The sequence below is a fragment of the Teleopsis dalmanni genome, chromosome 1 (assembly GCF_002237135.1).
Source record: "Teleopsis dalmanni isolate 2A chromosome 1, ASM223713v2, whole genome shotgun sequence".
Classification (NCBI taxonomy): Eukaryota; Metazoa; Arthropoda; class Insecta; order Diptera; family Diopsidae; genus Teleopsis; species Teleopsis dalmanni.
This window is the reverse complement of record NC_051846.1, coordinates 50231610-50246326: the sequence shown is the minus strand read 5'-3', so window position 1 is coordinate 50246326 and position 14717 is coordinate 50231610. Positions and strand designations below refer to the sequence as shown.

General features: G+C 28.1%; 1 protein-coding gene across 1 annotated transcript in view; it reads right to left on the bottom strand.

Moving 5' to 3' along the window:
- The window catches only part of LOC119672076, a gene marked incomplete in the record, with an annotated part of 216918 nt that extends 214385 nt beyond the window's left edge, over positions 1 to 2533 (bottom strand). The window contains 1 exon segment of the mRNA XM_038083031.1: positions 2427 to 2533.
- Between the last annotated feature and the right edge of the window lie 12184 nt (positions 2534 to 14717).

Here is a 14717-nt window from a genome sequence, read left to right as displayed (position 1 = left end):
ATAAGTCGTAGATATTTATATTTAAATTTGCATTTCTCTTATTTCCATAAATAAAAATAAATCGAACTCAAAAAAGCAATGCAATAGATTCAAGTATAAATTAATATCAAAATGTTCTTACTTAATTACTTAATTTAAACTACATATTCTATAACTTGGCACTTGATCGAAGTCATAAGTTAATTTCGATTTTAATACAATATAATTGTGGGGCATTTATATTTTTTGATTTAGTCATATTTCTAGTATTCTTGTATTCATATATGAAATTCTTAATGACACTATATGCATAATGGATAAAACTGACTTTACTCCGGCCTGACAGGAGTAAGCGAATTCATCACTTTTTTTTGTAATTAAAAGCAAATTGTAAAAAAACTGTAAGCCTATAAGCCAGAATCCTCCAAAAAAATAATCCTTCGATTCAGAAATTCTCGTAAATTATCCGCGCCTTATTTATGGATTTTCGAAATATCACGAATATTACATATGAATAAAAATCTATTATTGTTAAATAATTATTCAAATATATATACTGTTACGAAATTACTGCTTACATTCTAAGTGGATTTTGCATGATTTTGTAAATAATTACAAAATATCTCGATTTTGTAATAGTTGAGTGTCACAGTAAAGGGATTTTGCAAGATTTTTAAACTCATCCAAAATCTCTGATTTTTAGAATAGTAAAGTAATAAATCATTTATTTACGCTGTTTCAACGCAACATATCTTGAATTCTCATTACTAACACCGGCAACATAATCTGATACCAAAATCAGTTATAATTATTATCTTTAAATGTTTATAGCTAGTTTAAATTGGAATTTTTCCTAATCTACTTCGGTGTTTCCTATATTCTTACGAATCTTTTACACCCTATTTTTAAAAATTTAACACTTGGTATACTTATATATTGAAAAATATATATATGTATTACAAGAAAAAGGAATAAAAATAATAGTTTTAAACTTATTCGTCATCGTCAAAAGGAGTTCAAGTATAAAGTGTTACACATTATAGTACTTTGTCAAAAAGGTTGAAAATATTCAAGTTTATTGTTTAGTTCAATACATTCAAAGTTTTAGCAAGTAGGTCTCTAATGTCTAAATTTTTTTTTCCATCTATTTAATTTGACTTGGAGATTAACGTCATTTCGAAAAATAAATACGGATGTTCGAATTTAGTTTTTTTTTGCGTTCGTATGACACCATTTTAGTCATTGCACCTAGTCATTGGTGTTTATTGAGAACGACTTGAAATTTCAAAATAACATTTAAAAAATTTCTCGTAGTGATCAGAATTACTGTGTTGTACGCCAATATTGCTTTCATGATTCCTATAATCGTAGGTAAATTTTGCCCAAACTGCCATTTTATATAAATATGTCTTAAAGAAAGTTGTGTGTATTTTACTGAACGTTATTTGCATTCTCTAGAATCTATTCTGTGAATCATCAAATTCTTACAGATCACAAAGTATTCAACTTTTTGATTTCGATACACTATCTAAGTGTTCCAAACTATTAGATCTAACCTATTCTAAACATATGAACTCGTGGAATATGAATTCGAAAAGTATTTTAGTATTTTCATTGCAATAAAAATATTCCTTTTAATTGTTATAATTAAAAAACATTGATTTTTATATCTAAAAAAGGGACATCTGTAAATTATTTCGTGTCTATCTTGAACTCTACTTAAAACAGTTTTTCTAATATAAAAATTGTTTTTCTTTTTAATCATATGTTTAAAGAAAAGAATACTTGCATTTGAAAAAGTTGTACTTTATCAATGAATTGATTATAATTGTAAATTATAAATTTAATTATATTGGTACTTAAATAACGAACTTTATTATAAACATTTTATTAAAATTTTATTGATTTATTTAAATTACTAATTAAATTTGATAAGCAAATTTTAATTAAGAATTTAGCTTTGGACTGACGCTTTTAGTGGCAATCGCATATTATTAAGAAAATATTTCAAAAAACAAAAAAATAAGTGTGCAGTATACTTATTTATAATAATTTCAACTAATTTATGGACCTTATACGGGAAGGTAATAGAATGAACATTTCAATGCGTTCAAGTCTGTTAGCAATCTTAACTATTTTGATTGAGTTAATTATATTTGTAGCAACATTTTGATATGTCAATGTTTAATGACACTTGTAGTTGTTGTTTTCATACATCCGTGTACATCAGCGGTTAACATTTGTGTCCGTATGCACCAGATGCTTGATGTATCTTGGTCAATGTTAAATATTAATAAAGAGTAAAACCGCACTCAACTTACTTAACAGTGCGTTGGTGTCATATGCAACAACCGTCAAAATGGCAGACAATATAAAATAAAAAAAAATATAAAAATAAAAAAAAAAGATAAAAATTTGCTGGTTTTCCTGCCATTCATTATGCTCACCTTTACTGATGCTGTCACCGTTGACGTTTCACTGAAGTACAATTGTGGTCCGGTTGCTTTGCCACACCATGAACCTCCTGTGAACGGTCGACCCAGTTCGCTGAGCTGTAAATACATAAAAATTAAAACAAATGAGTATAACAGTGGGTGTATATATACATATAACACAATTTATTTATATATACTCATATTTTTGGAGCTGAGTGCACTGAATTTATAAATCAATTAAGAGTCAGTAACTCTATAAATAATTGCTAAGCAATTTTAATCAATGCTTTGAGTTAAACTCTAAAACTATAATATTAATTTAACTTTATCTTTTATTATTTTTATATTTATTTATAATTAAATAAATATTTTTAGCTTTTAGTTAGTTTCAGCCTGATTTACTGCATTAAATCCGAACTTTTTATTGAATTTTTTCTAACTATGTATAAAATAATATATATAATAATTGGAATTAGTTCTATTAATAAAATTTCAATTTATAGTTTAATTTATGCAGTTTATATTAAACAATTTTTTTTTTAAATTTCTGTATATTAACAGTATCAGCTTATTCACGATATGCGTCATTAAACTTATTTTCTTTAAATATTATCAAAAAATTCAGGTCACGCATTTGATTATTAGAATTTATAAGAACAATAAAGTTGAAAGCATAAAAAAATGTATAGTGATGAATTTCTCAAACTCTTTGATATTATAAATAAATTATAAATAATAAATATGAAGAGTTAAACTTATTGAAAATTACGTATGCTTTTGTCACAAGTGGTTTAATATCTGATTAAGCAATTACAATCAAAAATGATAAAAAAACGTCATAAAAACAGACTCCAGATGGTGAGTCTATTTATTAGTAGCTTCAATAAAAAAATTTCTAGCTTTAAAGCCAAATATCTCGAAAACTACGCCATGTTGACATATAGCGTAGTGAAAGAATTTGATTAAAATAGTTGTATTTACTAAATTCTGTTGTCTTATAGGTTTATCTGTAAAATTCTAAATTGGCTCACAGTTTGCTCACAGTCCCTCCACAATTTTTTCGTTTCTTAGAGCAAAAATCACTTTTTTATATAAGGTGTAATATACTATACATTGTAGATATTAAATAAATGTATATCCAAACAAATTTGATTTATTTCAAAAAAACCTCTTTATGAAATACACTAAGTTTTTATTAAATATAATAGTCACTTCCGTCTGAAAAATTTAACGTTAAATTACACTTTATATTCACAAAATATTGATCTCGCCCGTTCAACTTGTGGAGTAACCTTAGCATGATTTTCTCAGTATTACGTTCCTAGATTAGGTCCTGTACACAAGAAAGAATATATAAATCATTCAAAAAATAATGCCTCTACAAACAGAATAGTATTGAAATTAAACAATTAAAAAATAAAAAATATAATTTATTAATTCAATTATTCTACAGCTGGTTTATGATTTCGCTCTAATATAAATAAAGCAAATGAATTTGTTAATAAAACTTTTACAGCAAAGTAACAAAACTCCAGAAAAATGTGCGAACATAAAAGTCAAGTACAGCTTTGGGTCACTTGATTAAAGTGCACTGAGTCTGAGCTTCAGATATGGCAGGGCACGAGTTCGATTCCTGGTACTTGCAGTCTCAAAAAATTATTTACGAATAAATAAATACAAGAATTATTTCCAAGACCACTGATGATAGGTAACATATTTGGCAATACTCGAAACAGCTTCATGATCAGCCAAAAATTCAATTAATTAGAATAATATAAAAAACAATTTTTATTGTTATAGTTCACTACTGTTCGGTCCTATATATATATACCTATATATATCTTATATATATAATTCTTCTGTACGTGTGTTGACAGTGAACTCCTCCTAAACGGCTGAACTGATTTTGATGAAAATTTTTGTGTGTGTTCAAGTGGATTCAAGGAAGGTTTAGATTCACAATTTGGCCCACTGGATAATGTCTTTTTAATCAATTTTTTATTTTTTGCTATCCATATACATTTATATTAAAAATTTAAAATTTATTCATGCTTACTTTGATTTGTTTAAAAACTTTAAAATCTCTAAAATGAATTGTAAAACTGACGTTGCATAGCTTAAGTGCATTTAAATTCCGCAGCATAATTATAGGTGAGCCAATTTTTAATCTTAAGTTATGTGGTGGTATTGCTGGTAAATCCAGTGAAATTCAAAAATTCACAAAAAAGAAGAATTATATATATAAAGATATAAATATCGTACAAAAAACAATGCCACGTCTTCGTGGACGAGGACGAAATATTGGTCGACGGACTCGGAATTTACAATTACTCCAGAACCGTCGGTTAAATAGATCGGCAGAAAACAATGAAGATGTAAGAAACCAGGATACAATTACACGTGCTAATGAAAGTCAAGAGCAAGGCAACGAACGCCAGGAAAATTAATTGCAAGGGGAAACAACGTTCGCCGGGTCAGCTAGTATATATATATATATATTTGAAAACGTTAAACAGTATTCATTAATGAGACTAACTCAGAAACTGTGCTTGATAATTTAGAAGAAAAATATAATAAAATTTATATTAATCTATAATAGAACAGAAACAAAATAGATGAATATTCCTTTTATTAAAAGCCATTCAATAAACGTAATCTCGGTGCAATATCAAAACCTTCACATAATTCCAGGCATTACAACAGCTTGTTGAGTTTCTGTCTAATTTGATAAGAATATTTATTTAATACTTAAGAAAAAATAACAATGTTAGCGTACTAAACTTTTATTTAATTCGTTCGAACATTAACCCATATATTTATTGAAAGTGTGACTTGCATTTTATTGAAATCCTGCAGCCATATTTGCTACTTAAATCCTTTTATAAGTGCAGCGATTTTTCAATAATTCGATTACGTTTGTTTGATGCACAATGGAACCAATTTCCGATGCAAAACGAAATTATGAGGAAAATAAAAATGTAAAGAAATATTACGCGTACAATGAGGATTCAGAATGTTATGAAAAAAAATCATGACCATAATTTCGACCTATAATATTTCCTTTATGCCACTGAATGCAAACATTGTAATTGTTTCGTTATTGCTTGCAGCATACCAACAAAAACAGCAGCTCCAGTAACCATGCCATATTCTCAGCTGAACTAACTTACTTACATTCATACCCGTTCATGCGGCGCTGTTGTACAAATTGCTTATGTGTGCAATATGTGCATCGGCGTCCACGCGCTTTTATAGGTTAAGTCGAATCAAATGCATTATTGGAAAAAATTACAAACGCAAAAAAAAAATGCACAAAATGGAAAATATTGTAATGCAAATGAAAAAACTTAAATAAGAAATTGAAAAAATAGTGAAAAAAAATTGTGTATTGCAAATAAATAAATTGTAAAAATTGATAAACGGAAGCGAAACAGTGAAAACATTCACTTTAAATTGTGTCCCAACTGAGTTTTATCGTCTGTAGCCAAGTTTACAAAGCGAAAAAACAACTGCCAACTGTCAGTGTGAAGTCGCAGCAGGACAAAAACACAATAACAGGACGAAACAGAATTGGCACAAACGGTAAAGTATCTGAAGGTTTAGAGATTTCATGTGTGTACTGCATTTGCGATGTGATTTTTTTTCATTTTCGTATTTTTTGAATAATTTTTAAACAATTTTCGTTATTTGAATGCGTGGTGTTTATTTATTTATGTATTTTTTTGTGTGAACTGCACGTGTGCATAAATGCCTGGCAGCATTTATATGTGCAAATATATTGGAGCACTGCATTTGGCGCATTGTGCACAAATTACAAAAACCGCAGAGCTGCACAAAAACTTCACAATACAAATAACAACAAATTTAAATTTTTAATTAAAATCGGTTGTGGAAACTTCACTTGCATGCTACACTCTTTTCTTATACCTTGTCAAAAACTTTGCATGCGAATTTGTTGTAAATAAGAACAACAACATATTATAACAATATGTATAAACTTTTCCATTATAATATTTATTATTTGATATCCTATTGTGTTTCAAAATTTTAGTTATATCCCTTATCTAAAAATTTAATAATTAATTTATGTTTATTATATGTTTCATTCAAACACAGTTGTACATAATTATATATTAAGGGATTATATTTTAACGCCGATGAAAATTAATATCTGATGGTTTTTAAGCTAAGCATTTTTAATTATTTAATTTTATAAAAATTTACTAGTTTCCGCCACTGTCAACAGTTTGTTATTATGAAATCAGGGAACTACTGTACAGTGTCAAAGTGTTCAATACAGTATTTCTAGCACTTGAATTAAAGGAGCATAGTTCAGTATTTTTTTGTTAATGAATAACAAGCGGTTAAATAAGTAAAAAATTACTATTTAATTCAAAACAATAGCAATCTTTACAAAAGTTTTATTTGCAAGACAGAAACTTTTATATTATGGGGGCCACTATTTATTTTTTGAGCTTTGGCAACACTGATTGTTGCCAGGTGACATCTGATGTTTTCATACGAAAGTTTGACATTATTAAACATTAATTGTTTATTTAAATTATTTGTTAATTGAATGTTAGGGAAAAAATAGAATTAAAGCGAGAAAATTTTCGTGTGATGAACTTAAAATGATCAATGCCGAGTGTTATATAACCATTTTTTTTTTGTTTACGGGAAGTATGCAGTAAATACGTCGGATTATTCTCCATCTTCATTAAGACAATGGGAATGTTCACATATCTTGGGTTACAACCGAATATTTGAACATTCAAATAGTTGAAACTCAAATTGATGGGTCATCTGCTGTACATACCTGATTTGTGTAACCAATGACATCTTCTTGTTTTCGGACGTAACCATTTTTGTCGTTGTCGTCAGAAGAAGCCCATGTTGCGTTTAAAAATCATGTTTTCATTTGATCATTTGAATGCATGCAAAAGTGTATTAAACATAAAGGAGAATACTTCGAGAAACAATAAACCAATTTTTAACAACAAGTCAGTATTTTTTTCATTATTAGACTCAAAATATAGATAGTGACCCTCATAGAGTTTTTTTATGTACAATTAGATTTTTATAAAAACTGTAAAAATTAATATTTATAAATTGAAGCAATATTTATCTACTTCGTAGTATCTTTGATTATGAAATTATTCATGTTTATGAAAGTAGATCAGTTCTTCTTCGCCTAAAATTTTAGTTAAAACACAGAAAATTCTATATTAGAGCTTCCATAATGACAACAAGCAGGAATTAATACCTGTGGGTTATTATGCAAATTGAAACCTACAGCCTATTACTAAAGTCTTAATCAAAAAACAGAAAATTTCACATCAGGGTTGGTCATAAAATTTAAAATGTTTATGAAATAAGATCAGGCAATTTACAAAGAAAATTTTGGGATCTACCTTTCACTTAATATATACTATAAATATGGATGAAATATTCTTAAAAACAACAATGTGACTTTTGTGATATTTGTAAGTGATACTATATGGTAGTTTTAAATCGAGGTGAATAATGAATTTATAATTTACTTTAATTGAAAGCGTGGCTCAAGATGTGAAAAATTAAAGTTCCTTCAGAAAAATCAATTCTTATAATTTTTAGTCTCAAAAAAAAATAATTACAAATAAAATATTTTCAATTTAGTTATTCTAATCAGTCATGATGTAAAATATCAGGAGTTACACATAGCTAAAAGTCTTATATGAAATATGATAGTAAGGTTAAAAAAGAAAAAATAATGTGAAACTAACGAATTTTTACTAGTTTCAAGGTCTGAAGTACGTGGTATCCAATGAAAATAAAGTTCTGCTATACAGTAATTTAAATATTAAAGCTTTTAATAATTTCAATCAAAGACTCTCAGATTAATAATTGGGGCCTTCAATTAGGGCCGTCGTACTATTTATATATATCTCTTATTCCTTCTATGAAAAAAAAGTTCCTAATTCGAAATAAAAATTTCTTACATTCTAAGAAAATTAATTCTTCCACCAATATATTATATAGCACCTTACAGTTTGTTTATTCATTTTTTATTACAAATGGTAAATTCAAATGGAAAAAAAATTATTCTGCAAACGCTTGCCAAAAACATAAATCACTTCTAAATAAAATTAAAAATAAGCGAAAATCACTTCTTATTTTATCACTGAGTTATTAAACATGCAGTTTTATATTAGTGTAAAATAGCTACGAGAACTTTATGGTGTTACATAATGAATATATATACTGAAATATCTTTAATAAAATTGAATTTTATAAAAATTTTATAAAAAATTTAATATGCTTTATATTTGTTTTCAAATGCTTATAGTATGGGATCTTGAACTTCCTAAGTTATGCTTGGCGGTACGATATATTTTGTTGTTGTTCAATAAATTTTTTGATTTTTAATAATTTTTTATTCGGACAGTACTAAATTAGACCAAACAATAAAATGTTGACTTTGTTACAAAATATGTGCTTGGAAGCGCAAATGAAAACTTTAAGAAAGAGGTCTGACAATAAACTACTGCGAACATCGCTCTTAATGAAATTGCGGCTCGAAAATTTCAATTCCGATGGTTTGATAAAATAGAAATTTGATGGGATGTTACGACTAAAAAAGTATTACAAGCTAGACCAGTTCTATACTTCCGCTATAGTGCCAATGCTGAAGGCAATTATAATATTTTAATAGTTAGTCGTTATATAAAATGTATAAATTAATAATGTGTATATAATATAATATTCATGGACTTAAAGCAGAAGAAAATTTGATATGAATATAGTTTGAACCCTGAACTCAGTTATGTATATTGTCTTGCTTCTTCTGTATTTATTTAACTTATGTCACTAATGGAGTCTGTACATCATTTACGAGGCTAAAACAAAACATAGTAAAATGCACAAAATGGAAAGTAAATCAATGAAGTAGATAAATTATTTTCCATTTATTGTTATTACTTTTTTGTATGTAATTCTGTAGTTGTGCTTTAGGTTAAATCTGGAACTGATTTTGCATACCGCATATGGAATCGTATTTATATATGCAGATTGTGCTTTTAAATGTGTGTGCGGTTGTACATGACACTGTGTGTCCTTAGCACAATGTTTTTGACGTTTTGTGCAAGTGATGTAACATTTTAATTGTAATTTAATGTTGTGTTTTAAGTAACACGATTATGTTCAATTGTTCAAATTATTTGATATTATAAATTACAGCTTTATTGTTTTCTATTTAGTCATTAATTATATAAAATGTGTGCTGACATCGTTTGATTGCTTGCATATTTGCAAAATATGTCAAAATTCGGTATGCATCGTTGTAAGCTTCATTATTTTACGCATTTATGAGAAGTTTTCAGTATAAATATCTTTCTGATAAGTTACTTAGAGTAATGAAATCTCATTAACTGATTGATGTTTTATTTTAATATTTTATAGTTAATAAATTTAATTAACATTTAATAATTTCAATAGTAAATGGAGATACTTATTTTATGAAAATATTTACAAAATTTATACTTAATTTCCACGTATCCTAGAAATGGAAAAGAGTATATACAATTCAGGTAACCAGAATAGGTTGAACCGACAGCTCAGTCATGAAACTAACTTGTTCGCTCTCACTGAAAATCCTAATACTCACTTATATTTAGCTTTTTTTGTAGTTACACTTAATATCAATAAGGCGTATATGTAAAGTTGATACTTACAAAGTTTTTTTAAGTGCAGAATAATTGCTTACAGTCTACTCCTAAGAAAAATAACTGATATAATTGAAAATACCGGGTTAATTCTCCATAGATATGCGATATCTATCATCCACTCACAGACAAGTTTCAAGGAAACAGCTGTCATTATATTAACAAAAATAATACTACCCAACATATTCTAAAATCTCGCGAAAAGTCACTCTTTGTAATTAAACTGGAATCTATAAGTAATAGTATTGGAAACGGAATGCTACTTGGCTTCCGTTTTCATCCGAGCAGTAATGAAAGCACTACAAAAATATACTTTTATATATATATTTGAGATTGAATTTAAAAGTAAACTTATTAAATTGACACAAAGATCAAAGTGGTCTTAATACAGGTGCCAAGATGTAGAGATTACCAAAGAGGCTACGATTTCTATAAAGGAAACAGCTAAACATATTCTTTAAATTCAGAAGAAACCTATACGAGCTGAAACTCAAGTACTTAAATGGCAGAGCTTACTATCTCACGGATTAATAGCTTAAATACAGTACTTAGTCCTTCCTCTTATTTCCCGATAAATGACAAAATTGATATTGGGTGATATGCAATACATCCGTCGTTTTGTAGTGCATTTTTAGGCAAAAATGTTTTCTATTGAAAACAAATTTTAACAAAGCTATTATTAACCATTGTTATTTATGACCTTTTGACATTTTTCAGGTTGGTTTATAATTCCATAGTGAAAAATTTGACTGAATGATTTTTTTTTCGGTTAGTCAATAGTCAGATATCGAAATAAATGGTAGTCAAACAGCGTAGTTTCCGCACTATATGGCGGATGTATCAAAAGTTTCAAACCACGTTTCGTCAGCTCGTGATACACAATTCCGTTCCAATCCCATCAAACACTTCATAAAACCTTGCATGCTGTTATTCCAAGACTTAAAGTTGCTTGTGAAAAGTCAATGGCTTTTGGACATGATCACTTGCGTTAGATATTTTCGTATTTAATACATTTTTCATCGTCCGGAATGATTCGTTTTTTAAATTGTACGATTTTGTTGCGTTTTAGCAACGTTTCACTGTTGGTAATTCGGTCAATCAAAGTTCTTTAATTCATTTCGTACTCGAACGTTAGACGCCTTTGCATAGCCTACTGTTTTTAAATGTTTCCAAACTATTATGTGGTTGATGCTTAGTGCTTCTGCTCCAGTTGCAAAATTTTATCAGTACTTTTACTTACTGTCTGACCAGAGTGAGGCGTATTTTTGATATCGAAATGTAGTGACTAATAACGCGAATACTTTGACATTATCCAGCATTATATACTATGCAAGCAATGGTTTGCACCCTCAATTATCACGAAATTAAAATTGCAATGTCACCTCGGTGAACCTGATATTTCTGATTAGGACGATTAGGCGTATACTTTTGTATAGAAAAACTCTATACCCGACTTGGGAATTAGTGATTAGATTTTAGAAGCTAGTACATTTTTTAAATAATGTAGAAAGTTAATAAGGCACACAGAAGGCTAAGAAGATCCATCTTTAGGGTCTTTAGAAATATTCATCTTTTAAAGTTTAGGTGCTAAGGAACTTATCTTCTTTGTTAATAAGTGTTTAATCAATTTAATTTAATTAAATTCATACGGTATCTATTTTTAAATTATTAATGTATTAATTATTATCAACTTGGAGACTAAAAATGTATAAATTTAATAAAAGTTCGTAGAATGCTAAACAACAAGAAACCAAACAAATAATGATTTCATTTCCCGACTCTAAAATATTCCATACTCTGTCATACTTAATGTATGTCAAAATTCATAAAATTTAAAATTAAATCCTGTAAACAAAACACCGCTATGATATGTTAACTTAGTTTTGAATAAAGCATAAAATAGGATACACTTTAACACAAACTTCCTTCGTTTTGCAGGGTTGTTTATTTTTCGTAAATGTTGACACATTTTCATTGTTTTATGTTTTAAATATGTAAGGAAATGAATGTAAAGTTTTAATTGTTTCGTATTGTTTTCTTATGAACAAAAGAAAATAAACAGATTTATGCATAATATCTGCTGAGTATATATATTTACACATATATATATGTTGAATCTGCGTATATTTATATATAAAGAAAGGATATAATGAGGAGCTCTGTAAAGGTATATATATGCACTTGTTTTTAATTCATACACACTCGTATATATATGTTCTGTTGAATTTATAACAGATCCATGAGTTTCTGTTGTGCTATTTATAAAAATTCTTACATACTTAATGGTTTTAATTGAATATAAAATATACGAGAAACGAAAACTGACAACAACAATAATAACATCGTAAAGTGACGCCTTGATTTATGCAATTTACTTTTTAATGAATTTATGAAATGATATTGAATTACGATAAAATTGCAGTAAACATTAATTGTCGACTTTATAGATACCATTGATAAGTCTGATTTTATTTTTAAGTAAAATTCTAGACACATGTATAAAAATTATTCAAATTTTTTTATAAATTATTAAAAAAATTGGGATTGTTACATATATAAACCTTCAAGTATTTAATATCATGATAATATAAAAATGCTTCATATTTTTTTCTATTGTATCTTGTTTTTTAATTCATTACAATTTTATAGTAATTCGCATTTACTTTTAAGAATATCTGTACATGAACCCTTTCAATAAGTTTAGTATTCAAAATCTTACATTTGGTAACTCCTTTCAATTTTAACAAAATATGGATTCTATATTATTAATTTCTTTTTGTATAAAAATTCAATAAATTCACCTTTAGATATGACATAAACTCTCACCGCTAATTGCTCTTAAAATTGTTTGAAGACTTCTTTCAGACATTTTCTGTAAAAACTTTAAAGTTTGTGTGTGAAGTAGTAGCTACTCAGGAGACTAGGGAAACCTCAACACCTTTCAGCAAATCTCTTCTCATGAGCCTCTTTTGCTTTTGGCATCTCATTTAAGCAACAATTCAAAATTATTGACCTCTATGAAGATATAATACATATCAAGACCTGTGTCTTCCACAATATCTTTTTGTTCAGCGTCGATTATAGTTCGTGTGGTATAGTCATCTATTAGCAATCGCCCCAAACAAAGAGAATAACAACAAGGGTAGTTTAGATTCAAAAGTATTCTACTTTCTAATAATCATTATATTAAAAGATCAGTGGTTAAGTTACAAATCGGTTACAAAATAAGATCACATTCGTTAAGATCTTAAGATCATAAAACCATAAACTTTTAAACTAAATACTTGAATAGGATAGAAATCAGTAATATTATCTCCACTGTTACTGTAGAAAACGTGGTGCAATTGCAATTAGTTACACACATCACCTGACCAGTCAAATAACAATACTGGCATAGTTATTTACAAAATATCTCCATAGAATGGAGAAGGCAAAAACTGCCAGTTGTATATTCAATGATGTTGACGAGTAAACCTCGCAGTGACACAACGGAATATCTGCGCTCGAATATAATGTCGTATAATCCACTGCCGAAAATATTGTAAATAAAATGTTGCAAAACGAAGATGCTTGGAATGCTCTTGCGAGATTCGCTGAACACGTTCTAAGAATCAATAAGATTTTTCTGTATGCAGAAGAGCGTGAGTAAGCTAGGTTGATGCGGAAGTCTGAACGCAGACTATTAATAAACAATAAAGATGGCAAGAAGCCAATGAAAACAGGAACATAGAAGTGGTCCCAGAAACGTCTCCCTGATGAAGAGGTATGGTATTTTAATCGGTAAGAGTTTGGGAGATGGTACTGACAGCCCATGATGGGTTTCACACGCCTTAACGGAAAAAAACCCATCAACTAAATGATCTAACGCAACATCTCAAATCCAAATTGTCAAGTTACTCAAAACACATTTTCTTTCTGACTACTAAATCTATTCCCACAAAGGTGTGATGACCGATAAATACATATTATGACAACTCAAAATATTTTTATATTTTTTATCTATATATAATTAGTTGTTCGTATATTTTTTATTGTAAAATACGATATATAGTACAAAATAGTGGCGTAATGGGCAGACTTAGTTCACTAAACGACTCCCTTTGTTGCCAATAAAAAGAGGATAACTTACAAGGGTTTTTCTTATTTTAAATTTTTCCAGAAGAGCAAGAAACTTCTTGGTGGCAAACACTTTGTCAACAAAAATTGGATCGGAACTCTCATCAAATTCTTAAAGAAAATAAATTGATACGGCTAACTCTTGAAAGAAATGCACATATCATAACAACTCTTATTAATTAGAAAACTGATATTTATAGAAAAAGCAATAAGAGAATATAAATTAGTCAAGAGCAGATAAAGCAAAATCAGTTAAAATTTCTTATACCTATACCTATAATATGAATTATGAATTATACCTTATACCTATACCTTATACCTTATACCTATAATATGATTCAAAATTGCCATGCTATTGGAAGCAGATTTAGTTAATGATGGGAAATCGATCATACCAATACTTAATTAAAACGTTTAAATTTTGAAAATTTCTAGTAGCTAATATACGCGGCATGTATCCAGAATACTATGCGGAGGTAATGAACAA